The sequence below is a fragment of the Schistocerca gregaria genome, chromosome 3, assembly GCF_023897955.1.
Source record: "Schistocerca gregaria isolate iqSchGreg1 chromosome 3, iqSchGreg1.2, whole genome shotgun sequence".
NCBI lineage: Eukaryota > Metazoa > Arthropoda > Insecta > Orthoptera > Acrididae > Schistocerca > Schistocerca gregaria.
The window spans coordinates 448,192,104-448,213,247 of NC_064922.1; positions in this window are offsets into that span (position 1 = coordinate 448,192,104).

Here is a 21,144-nt window from a genome sequence, read left to right on the forward strand (position 1 = left end):
GTACTCTGACTCTAGCTCCACGTCCTGCCCAGCTACGCCTGCAGCAGCTAGCCGGCAGCTTCAGGAGGTTCCTACTCAGCTGCACCGCCAGCAGCTGATAATCGAACCTTCGATCGCAAGGAGAGGACCCCTTCTTGCGCCGTGGAAAATTTACGCTATCGCAGGGCGGACAACCTCTCTGCAGTCCTTATCGGATCTACTCCTGTGCTCGCGTCAGCAAATGCGGAGGAACTTCCTCCGGGAATTTATCTCTCCACCGTTCATCTTCCGTTGAATGTTTGGGAACAGATCTTTTCGGCTAGGAACACGATATCGAAAGCTGCTTTCACAACAGGGTATCTGATGAACTTGACAAAGTCGTCCTCCAGGTCGTCTTCTTTCAGATAGGTATGAGGCACACGGCTGTTCCGTCTGCATAAGGTTAATGTCCATCATGTTGTCGCTCGATCTATGTCTCTCCTTCCTTTCGGGCTGTGGTTATGCATTTTCTTGGGTAGTTTTCTATATTCGTCTCCGTTCAAATATTTTTTCCACTTCTCAATGCATTCGGCTAAATTCCTCATTACTAGAAAGTACATTAAACCCATTGCGAACATTTAAAGCCCTCAAATCTTGTCTTGTATGGCCATGTACTCTCCTGAAGAATCTCATCTCTAATGCTTGTATTTTAGTATTATCTTCCTTTTGATTTGTTCAACTCTCGCTTCCATTCAACAGTAATGTTCTTCTAATAGTTTTATAAAATTAATTTTTTTATCATTTTTGTTTTTGTAGCTAATGTCCTGTTAATTGTTCTAGATATTTTTTTGAAATCTGTGAAACTCTACAAGGGACATTCAATAAGTAAAGCAACACTTCCTCTTCTCTGCTAATTTCGTTTGAAAAATTTGAGGAATTTCGTGAGGGAACTCGTGGAATATTCCCACATCAGCCGTTATAGCTCCATGAACTTCCGACAGGTGGCGACGCTATGCATAGCCTTCAAAATTGCTTCTGTAACAGAGATGCGGAGCAGAGTGTTATCAATGAGCTTGTTTTGGTGGCAAAGCAGAGAATCACTGGTATTCATATCTACGGAAACCTGGCAGTGAACAAAAGCACGGTGAGTACTTGGCGAGACATCTGTCAACATCGCAACAAGGTCGCACAAACCTGGCCGATCTCAGACTTGTCATCTGACCGTACAGAGCACTGACTCTTGTAATGTTGGAACGTGCGGACTCTCCATTCGCGGTGGTCGACGAATCGCAATCAAACACCTGGCTGCTCAATTTGACTTCTCTGTTGGTAGTGCTGACACACTCACCGACCAGTTGGGAACCTCAAAGTTGTGTATCCACTGGGTTCGTCGCCGCCCAGCAGGAGACCATAAAGAGCAACGAAGCACCATCTGTGCGTAACTGCTTGTGCATTACGAGGCTGATCGTAATCTGCTCCGCAGAAAAATTTCAGAACCGTACCGTCAGCGTAAAAGTCACGGCGACGGTCTCCTAGGACTCTGAAGGGTTTGTTCTGTTTAATGTCTCTCTGATGGTACAACGATTAACTCTGAAGTTTATTGTGCTATCCTCAGGAAATTTAGGAAACTATTTCAGCGTATTCGACCTCACAAAAATCCAAACGGACGTCTTCTCCACGACAACGCAAGGCATCGCACAAGTCTACGAGACGCACGAAACTGTTTGGGCAGTTCTCCGACGGTCGGGATATCCCACCTCATCACTTGCATCTGTTTGGTCCAAAGAAGGATACACACCGTGGGAATCAGTATGTGGGTGACGTGAATGCTGTTTGCTCAGACGTCACCAGTAGTGTGGTACGATGTGGGCATACAGGCCTTTCCATAAAGGTTACGTAAGCCCGTCGCATTGAACGTTGCCAAAAGCATGGGGAATAATATAGTTTTCTGGAATTCTGGATAAAACCAACCTACTTTCAGGAAAAAGGTGTTGCATTACTTGTTGAACGCCCATCGTAAATCAGTATCGTTATCAGGGCTTTATCGCTGTGCAAATATTTAAAAGTTCGACCGTTAAGATACTTGGTAGTTTATTACTATTTTGTACCGCTAAGACTTTGACTTGGAAGGAAATAATTTACAATGAAATTTTTCGGTTATATTTTGTTATATTTGGTTTTGACAATGTACTGCTAACTGGGGGTCGTTCTCCACTTCTTATGTTGTTATTTTATCATCTGCAAACAGGAATGGACTTATATTAGTAGGATTTATCTAATTAAATTCCAGGGTATTTATCTGATTTAAGGACATGACTGATTTCTCTCTCAGTTTTCCTTTTCTTTCCTTTATTTATTATTTTTGTTCCATGTTACAAGTTTTGTTCACCCTTACGAGGTGTGGTGGTTACCTACATCGTACATTATTGAACACAATTTCTTTCTATGAACTTGATCGAAAGCTTTTTCCAACATACACCAGTAGTGTGGGTTTCAGGATTAAATTCTCTAGCTTCTTTTAGAATTGTATTCTAAATCCACGTTGATATTGTGTCACGGAGTTTTTCCCAGCACCATGTCTTAATAAATTCTTCTTGGTTTTCAAGCCGCAGTTCGACGTTTATTCGAGAAGATTTTATCCTCTTGGAAAAGAACATCAGCTAGAACTGTTATTTTCATGCTCCAGAGTTTTGAGTAGACCTTGTGTACCATGTGAAACTATTGCCTCTGAAGTTTCCCCATTCGCTTCTATTGCCCATTTTCAAAAATGAGGTAATTTCCATCGAGTTCAACGAGCTTGAGATTTTATACCTTTCCACGGATCATATGAAATGGTTAAAACACACATGAAATATTTGAAAAAGCTTTGAAGCACATATTACAGTCGTACTCTTCTTAATAAAGAAGGAGTGTATAACAGAGTGGACACACCGTAAGACAACATATCATCATATCTAATACGGCTGGTCCGGGCGGAGGTTCGAGTCCTCCATCGGGCATGGCTGTGTTTGTTTGTCCTTAGGATAATTTAGGTTAAGTAGTGTGTAAGCTTAAGGACTGATGACCTTAGCAGTTAAGTCCCATAATATTTCACACACACATATCTAATACGATGCAGGAAACTTCCAGTCGTCTTGGAAGCGATAAACAAAGGTCCTGCGGGATTTTGAGTAGAAACTTATACCGCTCTTCCTCCAAAATATTGAGTAGTTTAGGTAATGATGATTAGGTGGATATAGATCACGTACCCTTCTCTTCAAATTAGACAACAACGGTTCAATAATTTTAAAGGATGGAGACTGTGGTGGCCAGAGGAAGTGCAAAAATTCATCCTCATGCTCACAAAACCGGTTCTGGATGATGTTATGTATGGAAGTCCGTCGAATTATCGGTTCATTACTCATAAGGTGTTTGCGTACCGGTAACGAATATTTGAGAGAAACTGTGATTCTTTATAATGCTGGGAGGTTATAAATAAATTACAGATACTCACTGTGGTGCAGTGTGGGCTGTAGGTATCGTATGGCAAAGAAACTTGGTAGCTATTCTAATGCGTTAATGCAGAACCGATATATGCTGGAAAATATTTGTTCTAATTATGGCCACCAGGTGCAAATCTGATTCTGTAAATGCATGAAAGACGCACAGAAATGTTTCCATAAGTAATTAATTAGGAATGGCACGTGGGCAGAAATTTTTTTAACAATAAAATTCACCGAAAGTCGTGCAGTTGAGGTGTTATTTTAATTTATTTTTACTACCAGTTTTGGTATTTCATTATGTCATCTTCAGGTCTCATATGCAGAACATGTCAAACAAATGAGAGAGGCAAATGATCGATTTTACTTTTTACCGCCGCTTTAACAACTTGTTCGATATAATCACCGGGGAGTTCGACGAGATGCTGTGCAGCGCCGGATCAACACTAGTGGCCAAAATTCGAAATAATTTTTTTTCTTGCGTTAATTCCACATTAACACATTAGCTTATCTAACAAGCTTCACTGCCATACGATAATTACTTCCCACACTGAACCTCCATAAGTAGCTACAATTACAATCAACCAGCATATTTAGAGCTTGGGAAAGAAATATCGATTACGTCAATCTGAATCAGCTGCATAAATAATAACCGGAAGTACAAGGTCATTTTGGTGCTAATCGGTAAGAGTGAGCCGTATCGGGGCACCATGTTTCATCCCCCCTCACCTCACATCATAAACCCGTCACCTCACTACATACAAGCCCATGGCTTTCAACTACATTCAGTGTTCTGTGGACACACATAAGACATGGCGTGTACGGGGAACACTATGCGCGGAAGGATAACATTTTCGTATTAGGAGGCTGCATGTATCCGTCTAGATCTGTCGGCCAAAAATTCAGTAAGATGTTTCCATAAGGTGAGACTCAACACCTGTAAAGTATTTTCTAAAATGCATTGTAAACATCAGCCTGTTTATTGTCCATTAGTTATCTATCGGTTTCGGTTATTAACCATCATCCACGATGTAGCGTACAACTACAGACTAGTTAGAAATATCCCATATTCTTCAAAACAGTATGCGATGTTTTGACTAGTCTGTTGTGTGCTACATCCTGAATGATGGTTAATAACCGAAAACGGTAAGTGACTAATAGGACAATTAACATCTGATGGTTAAATAAAATTCAGTAAGATTCTTTCACGTTTTTTATAGCACTATTGGTGACCCACGTATCAAAGGTATGATCGCAGTCCTCCCATATGTTATCTTACTGTGAACAATACCTTGGAACGAGAGATATGCATCAGAAATTTGTTTCTACTATTGTTGCAGCATCTGTAGCATCATAGGTGATCCACTTATTGACTGGATATTCTTCTTCTCATTCCAGAATCTCTGCTTCTTTTCTATTCTTCTATCTCTGTTTCCTCCTAGATCTGCAATATGGTCTTGCCTCCTCCACTGTGTACTCTTCACCCTTGTTCTCTATACATCTCTTTTGTAGATATCTGGCATATTGGTCGGTGTGCTTTTATTCTCCAGTTTCCTCTCCCTTTCGCCTTGATCCTTAACTCCAACAAGTCCACCCTGAGCCGAACACCCCGCATGGTCCTCTGTCTTGTCCTATCCATTTATTCCCCATGCTCGTCTCGTTATTCTATACATGTGCTTCCTGGTCACATGTCCCACAACTGTTGCCCTTCTCAATAAGATGTCTCCCCATATTGTCTCCCGTACAGGCCCTTAATGCCTCTGCATCCGTCTCTGACCAGCACTTTTAAGACAGTGCTTTACTCACTTCGTCTCTCTGTAATTGTTCTGGAACTAGTGCTATCGTCTTCCTAATGTTATCGCTTCAGTGGTATGTAATACTGTATGTTCTCACGGTTCAGTGGTATGTAATACTGTATATTCTCACGGTCTTCTTGTAGAGTCTCATCTTTGCATCTTTAGACATATTCTTCGTGTTCTGTATCTCCGATTACGCTGAATGCTGATCTCATCTTCTTTATACCCTGTACAAGTCCCTAGTTCCTCCTGTTCGTTCATGTTACGTATATTCCCAAGTAGTTAAATTTGTCCATCTTCTGTATGGTGCCTTCTAGTGTTTACCGATACCCAGTAGTGCAGGCATTGAGTGTACCGGTACCTCGCTCCCACTCCTCTGGCCATCTTGCCAAGGTTATGGACTAGTTTCTTTCCGTGATCTTCCGTTCCACTATCGCTGTTAGATTCACACTGGCCAGGCACTCCAATTGTTTCTTTTTGTGTGTTTTGTTTTTTGCCCTTTTGTTTGTCAAGTGCTCCTCTGGGATTTCCAAGTTCATCACTTTCCACTGTTTGATCTCTTAGTCCATATCTATGCTGACATTCCGCCCCCCTGAGTGATGTCATTGTTAAAGTAAAATTTTTCTGGTAGAATTCCTCTGAATCTTAATTGCGTTTGTGAGAATTTCCATTGTTACTACTTGAGTAGTAGCGTGTAGTACTATATTCTAAGGATGGTTCCATGATTCTGACTGGAGACAGAGTCGTTTTCCTTCGAGAAGTCCAAGAAAGCTACTAGCATCTTTTTGTTTTTTCCAGGCCCTATATACTACCGGTTGTTGTTAGACATCTTTTCAGAACTTTTGTACATATTTGTTTACTTAGTGCTTATAAATGGTGGAGCAATCGAAATTTTTTAGACTTCATTAAATTCTGTGGTCTTTCCTGTTTACATTGATATATACAATATCTGGTTTAATATGAAAAATGGCCTATATATACCTAATTTTAAAGTTGCAGTCATGTATGCCACCACGTCCCCTTATATCTGTTACAGAAACCAGTATTATTTCGAAAAGAACTGTTCCCAGTGCTTATACGTATGACGTATTTTATATGTTGGCAACAGTGCATATCTCTAGTGTCTGTAAATGATTATCTTTGCTGGTATTTATTTTTGTTTCGCTGAAGCACTTTGTTCACGTGTTACTGAATGTTTGTTGCCCAAGTGCTACATATATTTGTGGAAATACATATCCTTTAGCGTGCAATAAATAAGAACTATGCGACGCATCAATAAATTCATTGAAAGTAAATTCCATGGTAACTAGTTGAAAGTAACGTATGTATTAGTTCTTCAGGGAAGAAACTCCCAAATGACATGCCTCCTGGTGATTAAAATTTTAGTGTTAACAATGACGCTGTTTGTAGTGGATTTGCTGTTGATGATGTGGGCATCTTATCTTCTTTGATACAGGAAGTGGCGGAATGTAGACCATGTGATGGTGTAGACCGTCTGTAAACAACTGAACAACAAAGTAGCAGGAAGGGTTTAGCGTCAAAGTTAGTTGTTCAGTGTGACGTTAGTGTATGCAATGCAATGAAGTTAGTGTATACACTGTGTGCAATAGTAAAATGAAAAGGAAAAGAGGCTGCTCAAACGTTTTGTGGTTTGAAGGACCTTTCTCCTCCTCCTTCAGCATAAAAATACTTTTAGGTGCCTTGATGGTTGTGTCAAAAGCATCTATGAAACGTGCAGTAGAAGAAACTGTAAATATTTGTGGAACCAGGGACATTGCTGTTATACTTGATGGGACATGACAGCATCGAGGACATCGTTCCTTGAATGATGTTGCAAGTGCTGCTTCTCTGGAGAATGGAGAAGTTGCTGATGTTGAGTGCTTATCTAAGTACTGCCACGCCTGCCATGGTAACACTGTAGGACATATTGAACATCAGTGTGCTAAGATCTATGATGGTTACAGTGGAGGTATAGAGTGTGATGGAGCTCTAACAATATTTCAGAGGTCGGTGCCCGTTTATAACGAAGTACCTAGGCGATTGGGACCATAAAACTTTCAATAAAATTAATGAGTTCAATGTTTATGGTGATACCTTGTCAACAAAACTGGAGTGTTGTGGACATATGCAGAAGTGGATGCGTGTTGGACTGAGGAAGCTACGAAGATAAATGAAAGTAAAGTTGCTTTCTGACGGAAAATCTCTATGTGGCCGAGGCAGATTGACAGAAACTGAAATAGATTTTCAGAGTTATTATGGACTTGCCATTAGACGAACTGCACATCTGAATGATGTTATAGCAATGAGAAAAGCTGTATGGGCCACCTACTTTCATAAGTTGTCTGCAGATGACCACCCTGTTCACGAACATTGCCCTAAAGGAACAAATTCTTGGTGTGGTTACAAAAAGCAAAAGAAAGAGGTCAAAATACCATCATAAGCATGGTCTTCCTGACCCTGTTATGAATGAAATAAAAATAATTTTTAGAGGCCTGAGTGACCTTGTTTTGCTAAATAAATGTCTTAGTGGGGGTACTCAGAATACAAAAGGAAGTTTCAGCCATTGCATATCAGAAAGATTATCCAAGAATGTTGTTGCATGACTAAATACATTAAAAGTTGGTGTACCAGATATGTTGCTATGATAGGAAGGTTGGAAGTCCTGAGAAATCTAGGCATAAAATGTGGCTCTAATATGGAAGAACAGTTGCTTGCATGTGACAGACAAAAGGTGCATGAAGGTGAAACATTCGCTCTTCAGGTTACCAAAGAAGGAGAGGTAAAGTGCCAAGAGGAAGTCTGAAGATGAAGAAATGCTGCATGATGAAGACTATGCTTCAGAAACGTCCTGAGGCACAGTTTAAATGGACTCATATCTTCATCCGCAATTTACCACAAGCTGTATTTTTCAGAATTCAGGTACAAACATTTCCTAAAGTGTATAAAGCATTGTTCTAATTTTTTTCTGTAACTTGCAATAGTCCATACATACGTAGTAGAACTAAGCTTCATTTCAGAATCAACTGAATTGAAGGAAACATAAAATTTTTATTAGGAAAAAAATTATAACAATTAAAATGCGATATTTTTATCGTTGTAATATACATAATAGGTGCATTTAAATAGGTGTAGTACCTCAGCCATGATGTCATGCATAACTGTTAAAAATTTTATCTTTTTAAAATGTATAACATTGGATTAAATGGTACGTCAGTTTTAAGAAGCATTTTGAAAAAAAAAATGCATCAATTACTTTCTATTTTTTAATAACCCTAAGCAGGTTGAAAAATATTCAAAATACTTTAAATTAGAAAGTGTGCTGCATTACCTGATATCAGCAAAAAATCTGTAAAACATGTACATTACAAACAATTCCTGAATGAAATATATGTTGATCTTTACATAATATTGAGCCGGAAAAGTACCCAGTATCCTTAATTGACGTCTTACGCTGAGGCGACAAAAGTCATGGGATAGCTATGTGTACATATACAGATGGTGGCAGTATCCCGTACACAAGGTATAGAAGGGCAGTGCATTGGCAGAGCTGTCATTTGTACACATGTGGTTCATGGAAAAGGTTTCCGGCATGATCATGGCAGCACGACGGTAATTAAGAGGCTTTGAATGCAGAATGGTAGTTGGAAATGGATGCTTGTGACATTCCTTTTCGGAAACTGTTAGTGAATTCAATATTCCTTAATCCACAGTGTCAAGAGTGTGCCAAAAATACCACATTTCAGGTATTACCTCTCACCAAGGACAACGCTAAGACCGATGCCCTTGTCTTAACGATCGAGAGAGCAGCGTTTTCATAGAGCTGTCGGTGCTAGCTGACAAGCAACACTGCTTGAAATAACTGCAGAAATCAATAGGCGACGTGCGACGAACGTTTCAGTTAATATGGCGCCGTGAAATTTGTCATTAATGGGCTATGGTATCAGACGTCCGACGGAAGTGCCTTTGCTAGCGAGACGACATCGCCGGCAGCGTCTCTCCTGGGATCGCGACCGTATCAGTTGGACCCTATACAACTGGAAAGTCGAAACCTGCTTAGAGGAGTCCCGATTTTAGTGGTAAGAGGTGATGGTAGGGCTCGAGTGTGGCGCTGACACCGTGAAGCCTGGACCCCAAGTTGTCAACAAGGCACTGTGCAAGCTGCTGGTGATTCCATTACAGTGTGGGCTGCGTGGCTGCGTGTACGTGGAATGGACTGGGACCTCTGGACGTTGTGCCACTTTGACACCATTTGCAGCCATTACAAAAAAAAAAAAAGCGGTGGTATTTTCATGGATGACAATGCGTCACTGAATAGTTCGATGAGGAAGAGAAGGAGGAGGAGGAAGTGGAGGTTAGTGATTAAAGTCACATCCACAACAAGCAACAAGGTCATTAGGGACGCCGCACAAGCTGCGACTATGGAAGGATTGAGAGGGAGTGCGGCCGTGTCCTACCGAAGGAAACAGCCCGGCATTTATCTTAAGTGATTAGGGAATGGACAGTTCGAGCGAATGCTTTGGCCACCCAGATCGCCCGACATGAAACCTATCAAACATTTATGGATCATAACCGAGAGGTCAGTTCGTGCACAAAATCCTGCACCCGCTACACTTTAGCAACTACCGACGGCTGCAGGGGCAGCATGGCACAATTTCTGCCCGGACTTCCAGCGACTTGTTGAGTCCATTCCACGTTGAGTTGCTGCACTAAGGAGATACGACAGGATATTAGGAGGTATTACTTAACTTTTGGCACATCAGCATCACAATATGCGATTTAGCAAGTGTCATATTTCAGTCTTATTAGGTATAAAAAAGAATACAGATTTTAAAGAAGACGAAGTAAATATTCCTGAAATCCAATCAAGCACAGCTTCCAAGATGAGAAACATAGAAGTAGATTTCCTCGGGGTAACGAAGCAGCTTAAATCACTTAATAAAGGCAAGATCTCCGGTCCAGATTGTGTGCCAGTCAGGTTCCTCTCAGAGTATGCTGATAAAATAGCTTCATATTTGGCAATTATATACAACCTTTCGCTCAAAGAAGGATCTGTACCTAAAGACTGGAAAATTTACCAAGTCACACCAATACCCAAAAAGGGAAGTAGGAGTAATCGGCTGAATTACAAGCCTATATCACTAAAGTCGATTTGCTGTAGGGTTTTGGAACATGTACTGTATTCGAACGTTATGGAGTACCTCGAAGAAAACGGTTTACTGAGACATAGTCAGTACGGTTCCAGAAAATATCGTTCTTGTGAAACACAACTAACTCTTTACACTCATGAAGTAATAAGTGCTATCGACAGGGGATGTCAAACTGATTCCATATTTTTAGATTTCCAGAAGGCTTAAAACACCGTTCCTCAGAAGCGTCTTCTAACCAAACTGCGTACCTACGGAATATCGCCTCAGTTTTGCGACTGGATTCGTGGTTTCCTGCCAGAAAGACCACAGATCGTAGTAACAGACGGAAAGTCATCGAGTAAAACAGAAGTAATATCCGGCGTTCCCCAAGGAAGTGTTATAGGCCCTCTATTGTTCCTGATCTATATTAACAACATAGGATACAATCTGAGTAGCCGTCTTAGATTGTTTGCAGATGATGTTGTCATTTACCGTCTTGTAAAGTCATCAGATGATCAAAATGACTTGCAAAATGATTTAGATAATATATCTGTATGGTGCGAAAAGTGGCAATTGACCCTGTCTAAGGAAAAGTGTGAAGATATTCACATGTGATTCATTGGCAGAACACTTAGAAGGTGCAACAGATCTACTAAAGAGCCTGCTTTCACCACGTTTGTCCTCCCTATTCTGGAGTACTGCAGTGCGGTGTGGGATTCGCATCGGGTGGGACTGACGTATGACATCGAAAAATTACAAAGAAGGGCAGCTCGTTTGTATTATCGCGAAATAGGGGAGATAGTGTCACAGACATGATACGTGAACTGGAGTGGCAATCATTAAAACAAAAGTGTTTTTCGTTGCGACGGTATCTTCTCATGAAATATCAATCACCAGTTTTCCCCTCCGATTGCGAAAACACTAATAGAACTAGATATGAGGCTATAAAATTTCATCTCTGCACTCTGCTTTTACATATCACATCACGGACGTCTTCGAACTTCGCAACAGTTCTCCCTAGTTGGTATTCAGTCGATACTGTTAGAAATGCGTGAAGTGATTCGAAACTAACTTGTCAAAATGTTTTGCAGAGGTGACAAAGGGACTCTGAAACACCCATTCGGGAGCGCCGTCACAAAGCACTTGCGTTGCATGAAATCCACGAGCGGCTGTACACGCGTTGCTGTTTAATGGAGCAGAACGGGGATCGAGCACCAGATAATTTATTGAGCGAACGTGCAGCTTCCAAGTGAGCTATCAGCTTCAAATATTTTGGCCGCGAGCGCTCTCCATTTCGACCAGCTGCGAGGCTTTAAACGCGGATATACGGGCCGACGCGTCAAGTGTATGAAATACTTTGGGTCGTTTGAGCGGCGTGCTTGCAGCCGTTATGAATTAACAGTGGCGGCTCAGTCACGTCATGTGGGACATGATACTGCCTCTCTAATGTCGGTGCTCTCGAAATTGTGTTCCCACATCACGTCATCCCTTTACGGTATTACGTCCCCGTTACGTATCGAGCGGTGCTATAAAGCAATCAAAATGTGTCGTTGCTGTAACTTATGTCTTTATGAAGTAGATTTGCAATTGTACCCAACGTCCTTATTCATAGTACTCGTAGGGTTTGTTTCAATATCCGTCTTTACCTACAGTTTTTACTGTCCACAGTTCCCTCACGTACCGTGGAACATATTTCTTGACATCTTAACCAATGACCATTCACACAGTCCACTCTTCTCGCCAACGTTTACCGAATATCCCTCTCTTCCCCGATTCCACGGAGAACCTCCTCATTTCTTATTTTAATATTCCACCTCATTTTCAGCATTCTTCTACAGCACCACATATCACACGCATCGATTCTTTTCTTGTCTGGTTTTTCCCGCTGTCCATAATTCTCCTCCACACAATTCTAAGCTCCAAGGACAGATTTTCAGAAATTTCTTCCTAAAATTAAGGTACGTCTTTGATACTAGTAAACTTATTGTGTTCATAAATGCCCTCTTTCGCTGTACTAATCTACTTTTTTATGTCCTTCCTTCTTCCATCCTACGTACTCTTTCACTTTGTCTAATCCGTGATCTCTATTTTTTTAAATTATCAGCGTTCTCATTTATACTCTAGCTTCTTGCTTTTGCATTCCTTCGGTTCTCTTCCAGTCCATAGTGTGTACTGATTAGAGTGATCATTCCAATAAACAGTTCTTGCAGCCCTTCGTCATATTCACTGCGAATAGGAATGTCACTGTCGATTCTCATGATTCATATCTTTTCACCCTGAATTTTGAATCCACTCCTGAAACTTCCTTATTTCCATAATTACATTAAGTAATACAAAAGTTTTCTGTCTCGACTGCCAAGTATTTTTACTAACATTTGCCCGGTTTCAATGCCTTCTGCACCATCACCAGATATAAAATCATTCAGATGGCTCTGAGCACTATGCGACTTAACTTATGAGGTGATCAGTCGCCTAGTACATAGAAATAATTAAACCTAAGTAACCTAAGGACATCACACACATCGCCGGCTGCGATGGTCTAGCGGTTAAGGCGCTCAGTCCGGAACCGCGCGACTGCTACGGTCGCAGGTTCGAATCCTGCCTCGGGCATGGATGTGTGTGATGTCCTTAGGTTAGTTAGGTTTAAGTAGTTCTAAGTTCTAGGGGACTGATGACAACAGCAGTTAAGTCCCATAGTGCTCAGAGCCATTTGAACCATCACACACATCCATGCCCGAGGCAGGATTCGAACATGCGACCGTACCAGATATAAAATGATTACCAAAGAAGAGCACGTCATTGTGACCTTCAGCATCAGAATCAACCATCTGACGACGGAACATAATACTTTAAAGCCAGCCGTATGTATGCAGACTTATTTTCCATCCAGTGAGACAGTTGTTTCATTACGTACAGTTCCGCGAAAGCTACAACCCACCGATGATGTTACAATGCGACTATTCATACTAGTTATTGAAAGTAACAGATCTACTCGTATAGCTGAAGGCGTAGCTTCCTGGCATATGAGATAAGGAGGTGTGGCAGCCTCTGGTGGAATCTGCATGGTCTGTTCTCGTATGGTACATCGACAAGTCTGAGTGTGGTTTCTAGGTGATTTTCCAAGCACATTTCAGGAAAATTTTTGGGTTGCTGCCCAATTTCTGTCTCGCAAAACACGATACACAAACACTTACAGTGCGATGACACACCTGTGTGTTTGTGTGTGTGTGTGTGTGTGTGTGTGTGTTTGTGTTTGTGTGTGTGTGTGTGTGTGTGTGTGTGTGTGTGTGTGTGTGTGTGTGTGTGTGTGTGTGCCCACCTTTCGTCCTAAACGACTGGACAGATTTCAGTCAAACTTGGTACACATATCTCTTACTATCAGGCAACAACCACTGTGGGGGTAAAAATTACCTACCTACCTGCATCATTATTCAGGAGATATGACGTCATAAAGAATGAGATGTTTGAAAAACTATCGCATCATCCATAACGTTTAAATTTATTACTTCTTTTCTACTAAGTCTCTTCGCAACAGATTTCTCTGACAGTACCCACATACGTCGATGAGAGTACCTAGGCATATACATAGTTGTACGACACGTAGTTCAAAATACATGAATTCATAAACATTGAGATAAGTCAAAAAATATCGCGTCATGCATGAGGTTTTAATACGTCTATTGTTACGTTGTAAACAAGCGAACCAGTTGTTTCCAGCGGACAGAAACTGTCCGGCGTCATGTTTCTTGACTTGGATACTGTACTTATAGATTTAAACATTAAGTGTATATCTTTGTACGACTGTTTCATAATCTTAAAATTGTTTTCACGAATGTATGTAAATGAAATTTTCTTCGATAAGTCACTATACATTTCATTTTATACTTACATTTCTAACAGAAAATTATCACACTGAATACCTTGGCAAAGCTGGGTTTGTCAGCTAGTATATTCATATTCCCGAACGTAGTATACGTAGCATCAGATGCCACAAACGTGGCAAATACTACTTAGGAAACAGGAGGCGAAAGATACGGATAATTATTCGCTTGGATATAAAAATTGCTGAACTATCTGGTATTAATCGATATGATGTAAGCCAAAGTATAAAAAAGCAATGGGGCTTCAATTACAAACAGTGTAAATATATATGTGGTCCAAATACTGAAGTCGCACAACGCATGACCACTTGCAAGTGGAAGTACAACTCTCTCAAACTCACACATCGATAGCAAAAAAGCACAGAGTAAACTCATTGAGAGAGAGTATGAGAGATATTAAAGAAATAAGATGGGGGAACAAGAACGTTCATGTGCGCCTGCACATGCCCAAAATGCAGCTTTAATTGTGACTGATAACTAACAGGAGTTACTTGGATTACTGAGAAACATACTGAAAGTGCGAGTATACAGGATACAGTAAAACCGACAGGTACAACATCTGAAAGTGCTCCGAGATCTTAATAAGCTACATATTTTAATATGGCTAAAATGTCACAGCTGCACCGTTTCCCCGCTGGAGTCCATGAAGGTTTTGATACCAGCGACCTTCAGAGACAGTGTTGGTTGGTTGGTTGGTTGGTTGGTTGTTTTGGGGAAGGAGACCAGACAGCGAGGTCATCGGTCTCATCGGATTAGGGAAGAACGGGGAAGGAAGTCGGCCATGCCGTTTGAAAGGAACCATCCCGGCATTTACCTGGAACGATTTAGGGAAATCACGGGAAACCTAAATCAGGATGGCCGGACGCTGGAGAGAGACGGTGTTCAAACGGCAGTGTGATATATACGGTGTTATAAAAGGTGCATCTACATCTACATCCATACTCCGCAAGCCACCTGACGGTGTGTGGCGGAGGGTACCCTGAGCACCTCTATCGGTTCTCCCTTCTATTTCAGTCTCGCATTGTTCGTGGAAATAAGGATTGTCGGTATGCTTCTGTGTGGGCTCTAATCTCTCTGATTTTATCCTCATGGTCTCTTCGCGAGATATACGTAGTAGGGCGCAATATACTGCTTGACTCTTCGGTGAAGGTACGTTCTCGAAACTTCAACAAAATCCCGTACCGAGCTACAGAGCGTCTCTCCTGCAGAGTCTTCCACTGGACTTTATCTATCGTCTCCGTAACGCTTTCGCGATTACTAAATGATTCTGTAACGAAGCACGCTGCTCTCCGTTGGATCTTCTCTACCCCTTCTATCAACCCTGTCTGTTACGGATCCCACACTGCTTAGCAGTATTCAAGCAGTGGGCGAACAAGCGTACTGTAACATACTTCCTTTGTTTTCGGATTGCATTTCTTGGATTCTTCCAATGAATCTCAGTCTGGCATCTGCTTTACCGACAATTAACTTTATATGATCATTCCATTTTGAATCACTCCTAATGAGTACTCCCAGATAATTTATGGAATTAACTGCTTCCAATTGCTGACCTGCTATTTTGTAGCTAAATGATAAGGGATCTATCTTTCAATGTATTCGCAGCACATTACACTTGTCTACACTGAGATTCAATTGCCATTCCCTGCACCATGCGTGAATTCGCTGCAGATCCTCCTGCACGGCCAAACTTTCAGGAAAAATTCCTCACACTCAAAGACACAAAATATGTTATGTGGACATGTGCCCGGAAACGTTTACTTTCCATGTTAGAGTTCATTTTATGACTTCTCTTCAAATCACATTAATCATGGAATGGAAACACACAGCAACAGAACGTACCAGCGGGACTTCAAACACTTAGTTACAGGAAATGTTCAAAATGACCTCCGTTAGCGAGGATACATGAATCCACCCTCCGTCGCATGGAATCCCTGATGCGCTGATGCACGCCTGGAGAATGGCGTATTGTATCACAGCCGCCACAATACGAGCACGAAGAGTCTCTACATTTGTTACCGGGGTTGCGTAGAGTAGAGCTTTCAAATGCCCCCATAAATGAAAGTCAACAGGGTTGAGGTCAGGAGAGCGTGGAGGCCATCGAATTGGTCCGCCTGTACCAATCCATCGGTCACCAAATCTGTTGTTGAGAAGCGTACGAACACTTCGACTGAAATGTGCAGGAGTTTCATTGTGCATGAACCACATGTTGTGTCGTACATGTAAAGGCACATGTTCTAGCAGCACAGGTGGAGTATCCCGTATGAAATCATGATAACGTGCTCCATTGAGCGTAGGTGGAAGAACATGGGGACCAATGAAGACATCACCAACAATACCTGCCCAAACGTTAACAGAAAATCTGTGTTGATGACGTGATTGCACAATTGCGTGCGGATTCTCGTCAGCCCACACATGTTGGTTGTGAAAATTTACAATTTGATCACGTTGGAATGAAGCCTCATCCGTAAAGAGAACATTTGCACTGAAATGAGGATTGATACATTCTTGGATGAACCATTCACAGAAGTGTACCCGTGGAGGCCATTGAGCTGCTGATAGTGCCTGCACACGCTGTACATGGTACGGAAACAACTGGTTCTCCCGTAGCACTCTCCATACAGTGACGTGGTCAACGCTACCTTGTACAGCAGCAACTTCTCTGACGCTCACATTAGTGTTACCGTCAACTGCACGAAGAATTTCCTCGTCCATTGCAGGTGTCCTCGTCGTTCTAGGTCTTCCCCAGTTGTAGGTCTTCCCCAGTCGCGAGTGATAGGCTGGAATGTTCCGTGCTTCCTAAGACGCCGATCAATTGCTTCTAACGTCTTCCTGTCTGGACACCTTCGTTTTGGAAATCTGCCTCGATACAAACGTACCGCGCCACGGATATTGCCCCGTGCTAATCCACACATCAAAATGGCATCTGCCATCTCCGCTTTTGTAAACATTGCACTGACTGCAAAACCACGTTCGTGATGAACACTGACCTGTTGATGCTACGTACTGATGTGCTTGATGCTAGTACTTCAGAGTAATGAGTCGATGTCAACACAACCACCGAAGTCAACATTACCTTCCTTCAATTGGACCAACTGGCGTTGAGGAAATACAGTACATACTGACGAAACTAAAATGAGCTCTTACATGGAAATTAAGCGTTTCCGGACACATGTCCACATAACATCTTTTCTTTATTTGTGTGTGAGGAATGTTTCCTGAAAGCTTGGCCGTACCTTTTCGTAACACCTTGTATATTGCTTTAGAGATGTTGCTATCTCCTGTGGATTTCTTTTTGTGTTGAAAGATGAAGTGTTCGGTGTGCGGGACACCGACGGGCACACCAGAAGAGCTGATTTCACAAGACGCTGCCGCTGTACCTATTTTTCATTAAACCTGCTTTTTAGAGATTGTCAGGTTATCATTAGCATGCAGATGCCATTTGTGCATCAATATAAATGGGCAATATTTTCAGCGTCATCTTTTTAACAGTATTCTTCATACCGATGTTTGAATACCGTCTCTGAACTTATCGCTATTATTAAAAACTTGGTGGGCACCTAGCGGGAAACGTCCTCAATACTGGTCCAGAAGCATGGCGCCCTGCCACACTGGCACCAATTTTTCACCATAATTCTGCCCAACGCTGTGGACGTGTCATACAATGGGAAGGTCGTCAGAGTGCCTATTACCCATATTTCACCCCTGCTTTTGGAGCCTCCGTGAAAGAAGTCAGAACCGCGAGACCCAGCGCTGAAATCACGCCGTTTTCTTGCGGAGGTGGCCAAGGGAAACATTTTAGACGCACCGCCTCTCACAATCGACACAAAAAGGCCTGAGCGGGTGCCACAAAGGGTCTTAATGCACCCCTTCCATTGGGCCATTGATTTCCATATAATTAACTGTCGAAAACGACAATCTGCAGTGCAGTAAGGATGACGTTCTTGACAAAGTTCAATGTTGCTGTCAGACCCTTAGCATTTCAAACCTACTCTACACTGAACGTGATCTGACCTCTGTGGAGCGTGGCGCGGCCGCAAGTTTTGCTCTGGTATAGGGGCGGAACCACTAGGGACTGTTCATAAAGATTCGACGAAATTTGAACGTGACCCGAAGCATCAAGGGGTTAGGCAACGCCTACGATAAGTTCTAAAAGGCGGCTTGCCTACCCTTAGGCTGTAGAGCTGCCGCGAGACTAAATTGGTATCGAAGTTTACAAAATGTATATTTTTAAAATACTCAATAAAGTGTAAGGGTAGTCGGAGCCCGTTGCCGAACTGGGGGGTCTCAGTTGGACTCTTTTACGTTCTATACAGTCACATGATAATTCAGCACCCTCGTGATCACGCCAAAGTAGGGCGTGAAACGTAAGCATTGAAAAAGCGTAAAACCACTTTGCTGCTTTGGATCACGTTCAGACTTCGTCGAATGGTTTTGAACGCTCCCTATGGGTTCCACAATGTATACCAGAGTAAAAACTGTGGTCGCCCTACACTCCAAGGGGGTCATATGACGTTCATTTCGATTGCAGTACCACAATATCCTTAAGAGTACTGTTGAAACGCCCACGGGGTAGCAGTGGTGTCGACCGTTGTTTAGATTGTCGTCCCGTTGCTCATCACTACGTACACATCATTTTCTACATCGAAATGTGTGGTTTTCATTAACGTACTGTATGCTACCGCCTCAAGCCTTCTCGCGTAGATTCTGTGAGGCGGTACGTGTAACATGTTTCCATCGGCACGCATAAGAAAACCGAGTGATTTCCACGATGTGTGTCACGAAGGGAAGGGGTGAAACGTGGGCAAGAGCGACATGTTGACGGTGGTGCTGCGCAGAATTGTGTTGAAATTTGGTGCCAATGCGACATCATTAACAAAACTTAAAGCTGACAGCAACTACTGAGCTATGACCCTCTTTTCTAGCATTTTTCAACCCATTGCTGTTTGAAACATCACTCAACCCGAGGGTGACGTCGCATAGCGCCACGCTTTCGATTAATTACAGAGAAAGGTTGTAGGCACCATTGAGCTAAATTCCAGCCTGATGTGTTGAAATGGGAGACAGAAGGTTTTGAGAAATTGAACCTTTAATTTTATTGCGCAGCATATTTCTATTGGCGTTCCTGTCATATCCGTGAATATTGACAATTCCTGTTCGAACATGCTGAATAAGGAAACATTAATCTGCAGGTTTCTCATTCGCATATGAATGTTGTTTATGATAAGATCGTAGACGGTGTGGTAGATTCTTTTATGTGTTTGTCTGTTTTTTGTTTGTCTGTTGTCGATGTATTATGGTCGCAGTAAAAGGTCGTAATAACGTGATAAAATTGTCTCTGATAGTTCAAACGGTTCAAATGGCTCTGAGCACTACGGGACTCAACTGCTGTGGTCATCAGTCCCCTAGAACTTAGAGCTACTTAAAACTAAATAACCTAAGGACATCACACACATCCATGCCCGAGGCAGGATTCGAACCTGCGACCGTAGCAGTCGCACGGTTCCGGACTGCGCGCCTAGAATCTCCGATAGTGCTGTTAAAAGAATTACTGTTTGCTGCGCGTATGAAGAGTCTTGGGAGAGACGGCTGGATATTTTTAGCAACTATTCATACATGCGATTGCAGGTTCGAATGCTGTTTTCCACGTCTTTTCCCGTACACGTCGCATTCAATCTGAAACAAATCTGCTATTTCAAAAATACTAATAAAGGTCGTGACGCTCACCTTTGTTTTCATGAAACAATAACGGTTTATCGTCTCTCTTGTACAATTCTCCACATAACATCAAAAGAAGCGAACAGAAAACTCCAGTTACCCTTAGCTACGAGTAAACCACAGAGAGAGTAATATTCCGAGTCAACGATATAATTATCATAGAGTGTCTCAGATAACGTCTTTGCCACTTAGCTTTCTCACAGTCGATTCAGTTCATTACATATTTGTTACACTACAACAGGTACAATCGAATGCTATGGAGACAATTCTTTATCGCCATTGTACCTGACCGCCCGAGTTGTCGGGATCGTGTGTTCCCACGCGACAGAGATGTGAATAGAGACTGGATGGGCTCAGAAGGATCATATTAAACCAAGTACAGGAAGCAAACGGCCCTACGCGACTAGCGCCAGAAAGGACAAACATGTTGTTCACTTGGATGTGGAAGACCATACACCCACATCGCACATCTTGAGTGAGAAAATGGGCTTATTTGCAGCTATGCAAGTACCCACACTGACAGAGCAATGACCTCGGGAGCACCACGGACTCTCGGCACTCCGAACATCTTTGCGGCTTTACTTGTCTTGGTAGCAGAGGTGCGCCGACTTTGGTGGGCACAGCAAACAACATTGGACGAAGTACTGTCATCACGTTGTATTTCCAGCCGAGTTCCAGTTCTGCGGACAGAATCACGAGTACGTGTGTCGTTGCTCTGAGGAGGACGATTATTGCCAGACTGCATCATCATTGTATGCGGTACTACTGAGTACCAATACGATCACCTCCGATTTCCACTGCCGGTAGTCTGGACACACACGTTGAATTTCTGACGTGCTATGGTTGGTGATAGTGCCTTATCTTCGAAGTCTCCCTTCAGCTGACCTACTTTGATATTGAGGGTTTTCGAATATTAACCTGGTCAGCAAATTCTTCAGGTATCTGAACCAATGGAAACACCGAGAAACGGGTTCAGAGAGACTAGAACGCCACTGCACGCTAGGCACTGTGCTAAATTCTGGAGTAGTGTTGACGCAGTTTCGAAGCTCAGTTACACTCGATGCCATGCAAAATTGGACTAATTCTTGATACCAAACGTGGCAGCTCTGTGTACTACATTTGTCATCCTCTACGTCCTCAAATCAACTACAAATTTAATCTGCATTCCTCCCACTGTACTGTATACGTA